Source organism: Colobus angolensis, unplaced genomic scaffold (assembly GCF_000951035.1).
Source record: "Colobus angolensis palliatus isolate OR3802 unplaced genomic scaffold, Cang.pa_1.0 Scaffold33, whole genome shotgun sequence".
Classification (NCBI taxonomy): domain Eukaryota; kingdom Metazoa; phylum Chordata; class Mammalia; order Primates; family Cercopithecidae; genus Colobus; species Colobus angolensis.
The window spans coordinates 9,180,531-9,185,896 of NW_012116599.1; positions in this window are offsets into that span (position 1 = coordinate 9,180,531).

Consider the following 5,366-nt stretch of genomic DNA (forward strand, 5'->3'; position numbering starts at 1 on the left):
GTTGTTTCCTGACTTTTTAATGATCTCCATCCTAACTGGCATGAGATGGTATCTCATTGTGGTTTTGATTTGCATTTCTCTAATGATCAATGATGATGAGCTTTATTTCATATTTTTTTGGCCGCATAAATGTCTTCTTTTGAGAAGTATCTGTTCACATCCTTTGTCTACTTTTTGATGGGTTTTTGTTTGTTTGTTTGTTTTGGTAATTTGTTTAAGTTCTTTGTAGATTTTGGATACTAGCCCTTTGTCAGATGAGTAGATTGCAAAAATTTTCTCCCATTCTGTAGGTTGCCTGTTCACTCTGATGATAGTTTCTTTTGCTGTGCAGAAGCTCTTTAGTTTAATTAGATCCCATTTGTCAATTTTGGCTTTTATTGCCATTGCTTTTGGTGTTTTAGTCATAAAGTCTTTGCCCATGCCTATGTCCTGAGTGGTATTGCCTAGGTTTTCTTCTAGGGTTTTTATGGTTTTAGGTCTTACGTTTAAGTCTTTAATTCACCTTGAGTTAATTTTTGTATGAGGTGTAAGGAAGGGGTCCAGTTTCAGTTTTCTGGATATGGCTAGTCAGTTTTCCCAGCACCATTTATTAAATAGGGAATCCTTTCCCCATTTCTTGTTTTTGTCAGGTTTGTCAAAGATCATGTAGATGTGTGGTGTTATTTCTGAGGCCTCTGTTCTATTCTATTGGTCTGTATATCTGTTATGGTACCAGTACCATGCTGTTTTGGTTACTGTAGCCTTGTAGTATAGCTTGAAGTCAAGTAGCATGATGCCTCCAGCTTTGTTCTTTTTGCTCAGGATTGTCTTGGCTATACAGGCTCTTTTTGGTTCCATATGAAATTAAAAGTAGTTTTTTCTAATTCTGTGAAGCAAGTCATTGGTAGCTTGATGGGGATAGCATTGAATATATAAGTTACTTTGGGCAGTATGGCCATTTTCAGGATATTGATTCTTCCTAACTATGAGCATGCAATGTTTTCCCATTTGTTTGTTTCCTCTCTGGTTTCCTTGAGCAGTGGTTTGTAGTTCTCCTTGAAGGGTTACTTCACATCCCTTATAAGTTGTATTCCTAGGTATTTTATTTTCTTTGTAGCAATTGTGAAGGGGAGTTCACTCATGATTTAGCTCTATGTTTGTCTATTATTGGTGTACAGAAATGCTTGTGATTTTTGCACATTGATTTTGAGAATACACATTCTTAACACAACACAAGAATATACCTTAGAAGTAGCTGAGACATAAAAAGAAATGGGAAAAAGATCATAACTTTTTTGGTAAAATAATTGTTGTCCATAATGCACAGGTGGAGAATTCTTGCTAAATGAGTATGAGAACACAGGAAATGTCCATTCCAGAGCAGTTATAATCAGCTCAAGCACACTAATCCCTGTGCAAGCTGCAGAGAGTCGCATCAGCATCCTGCCTTCGGATCAAAGCTGCTGAGCCAGACTGTGGTGGAGGAAGGGCCCCGGAACACCCTGCATCACTCAGAAACCATTCAAGTTCTGGAACTGCTGTTGCAGCAGTCCTCACCAGGCATCAGGAAATCATGGTTATTTGTGGACAGAAAAAACTGAGGTCATTCAAAGGATCCAGGCCAGATTCCCGAGCATGAAGTGGGGTTTGAACGGCCCTGCAAAGAGCCACACATTCGGAGTGGGAGCTTATTCCAGTTCGGTTCTATCAGGGAGAGCCCCTCACTGTGTCTCCTCCCAGGCCCAGGCGAACAAGGCCCTTCCTTCTCATGATTGCACCTGTGTGCTCACAAGACTGCATGTGATGATGCTGTGAAAGCACGCCCAGCTAAGTTATTCATCACTGCATGCGGTGGGTAATGAAGACCTCAGGGAGGAAACTGGTTTGCACCCCTGGGGAAATACATGTGGAACATTCAAAACAATAGACTAACTGGACTGTAGGAATGATACAGATTTTCCTTGGGGTTCTCCATGAAACTGGAAACTTATAAAGGGAAGATGATGTTATTGCATTAGCCACTCGCATCTAAATAAACAGGAGGCAACACTAGTTCTGGGGTAAGTCAAAACTTTGTGCACAAATGCACTAAACGAAAAGCACTTACACTTAAAAATGCAGGAATGGAATTGTATCCAGCACTGTGCTGTCCAACAGGACCTTCTGTGATGATGGATATGTTCTATCCCACACCGTCCATAGAGGAGCCACCAGCCAATGCAGCTACAGAGCTCTGTAAATGTGGCTACTTTGAGTAAGGAACTGAAATTCTTATTTTACTTATTTGCAACTAGTTTAATATTAGTCTAAATAGTCACAATGAGCTAGCAGCTACCAAATTGACAGCATAGGTCTAGTGTATAATTTCAACAAGGAAAAAGACACAGTAAAGCCTGGAAAAATGTATGAAATGTCAGTAGTGGTTGACTGGGGGGAGGGGGAATTTTTTTCTGCTTTTTAAATACTTTTTCTCTATTTCCAAAATTTTATTAACAATCACATATAAATTTTATAATCAGAAAAAGGCAAAAAATAAATGTATGCTGAAAATATTAAAAGGCGGACAAGATAGGATAACTTTATCTCTTCCTCTATCTAGCACCAACCTGCTTGCTCAAGCTGATCAACAACCAATAAATGATGAAACCACTGCTGTTGCCCAAACAGCCATCACTCATCAGGAGGCTCCAATTCAAATCTGTCCAAAGTCTACTAGGCTCCAGCCATACTCGGCTTTCCCTTGGACACCTGAACGTGCCAAGCTTGTTTTCACTCAGGGCTACCTAAGCTGCTCCTCCTGCTGTGAGTGATCCTTCCAAATCTCCTCTGGCTCCTCAAAATTCCCTTAAATGCTGCCTCCTATCCAATGTAACCAGCCAGTCATCTTCTATGTGATCACTTCCTTTAATTGTCTGCATAGCACTTCTCACTACCTACTATTTTCTTGTTTATTTATTTGTTTATTATCTGTCTCCGTCCACCCCCAAACTAGAATATAGGCTCCAAGAAAGCAAGAGTCTTGTCTGTTTTGTTCACTGCCCTATGCCCACCACCAAGCACAGTGCCCACAACTTCATAAATATGGGCTGAGTTAATTGCTAGAGTCCCCAGAATTTTCCAAGGCTTCTCAAAGACTCTGCTTTTTAAGATTCCACTTGCAGGAAAGGGACGGGCTCTGGGACCAACTGTCAGGTTAGATCTGGGCAGATAACAGCTACCCTCTTCTCTACATATGCTTCCTGGTCTGTCATTCGTGGGGCAGTAAATGGATGCTTCATGGAGCTGTGAGAATTCAAATGAGACAACAGAGGGAAGGCACTGAGTGTAGTGCCTGGTGCACCGAAATGCTCAAACCATATTAGCTGTTATACTATGAAGATCTCTGGTTTGTGTGAGGAGGGTAGGACAAGTTTGCCGAAATGTATCATTGAGATAAAAGAAAAGGAGAATTAAATTTCAACTACGAGCTTCTTAGGCTACTCTTCCTGTTATTTTGCTGTGCAACAAACTGCGACAAAACTCAAGAGGTTTAAAACAAGGACAACATTGATTTGCCCATGAATCTGTAATCTGGGGTCAGGGGCCCCCACAGGAATAGCTAATCTCTCCTCCACCTGGCATCAGGGTGGCCAAGGCTGGGGCTGGAATCAGATGCAGGCTCACCTGGTGTCCTGTCTGGGGTAGCTGAGGTGGGGAGATTCCAACAGCTATGGCCAAGACAGCCTGGCACTCAGCATCTCTGTAGCTCTCTGTGTGGTCTCTCCAGCCTGGCAGCCTCAGAGCAGCCAGACTTTTGAGACGGAAGCTCAGGGCTCCAAAGGTGCATGGAGAGAGGGAAAGTGAAAGAAGGATGGGGGACAGAGAGAAAGAGAGGAAAGCAGGGTGGTGAGAATAACTGAGAAAGAAAGGGAGGGATGGAGAGGGGAAAGAAGGGATGAAGGCAGGAAGGGGGAGAGAGGGAAAGGGAGAAAGAGAGGAAGAAGCAGGAGGAGGACTAGGAGGAGGAGAGAGGGAAGGAGTGAGAGAGGAAAAAGGAGAAGGGAGGGAGAGAAGACGACAGAGAGAGAAACATAGAGAAAGGACTTGAGAGAGAGGGATTAAGGGGGAGAGAGATAAGATATTGAGAGAGAGGTGAAAGCTACATCACCTCTTCCAACCTAGCCTCTGAAGTCATGTCACAACACTGTCACCACATTCTCTTATTCTCTTCACAGTAGTCACAAGTCTGCCTGCCCACGTTTAAGGGAAGAGGACATAGATTCAGTCTCTTGATGGAAGAGTGGTAAGTTTCTAGAAGGGTCTACAGGATCAAACATATTGTTTCAGCCACTTTCGGAGAGGAGCATCTCACAGGACTACCAACGAATAGTTCTAGGCGTGTCTTCACCCAATGACCACTGTCATGTTGGGAGCCATGTGCACAGCTCTCAGGAAGCACATGTTCCAGGAAGACCCACGCACACTCTTCCACATAACACAGGAAGATGTAAGAAACCAGGAAAGCCTGCATCTGCCTGGGATCCACTTTTCCTGTCCTTTGTGCTTTGTGCTACCTTAAATGCAGCTCCCTGCTGGATGGTAACGTGATGTGAAAGTGACAGCTCAGATAAGATTCTTATTCACAAATTCTTTGAACTGAATCGAAATAAATGCAAGCCCAGGATCAGAACTGACAGTGCCTGGCAAGTGGTAGGTGTTGAGGTTGGCAGAGAGTGGAAAATGCTGAGAAGGAGGCACGGGATGGAGTTAGGTCTACTGCAGCTCATCCTGACATCATCGGCAGCAGTTCAGAAGTTCTCCCTCTAATGAGTCCTGTGAAACCAACGTGGCCCCTTCCACAGGCTTCTGGACTTGCCCTCCTGGGGAGGAAGATGTCTTCGGAGGCTTCTGTCGTATGGCACATGCCTTGTTCTTCAGAGTGTTTTCAGACTTAGAATCATTAGCTCCCTTCTCCCTGACCAGTATAGACATGCACACGTGTGTGTCGGCAGTCCCCAGATACACTGCCTGTGTTTTCAACAGCGTAACAGTGTAAGGTTTCTTATGTGTTCCAGTGCACGCTGTTCCAGGAAGACCCATGGCCGATCATTCCTTAGCTCAGAATGCCAGGACAGTGCTTAGCTATGTAGCACCAGAGGAAACCAAGGCACCAATGCCAGCTGCTCAAATGCATCATTGACAAAAGCAAGCTGTACACAAACTCACAGACTGAACTGGTTTCGTTTGCTCCTCCAGAGCCAATCTCCTCCTTCCCCATGGCTCTTTGCTCTGGGGATGATGCACACGGACAAACACGAGGACTCATACCCAGCTCCTTTGACTCTGGCTGCTAGATGGGTTTGGCCAACAGAGTGCACTGGCCAGGGGCCAGGGAGGAAGGAGAGAGA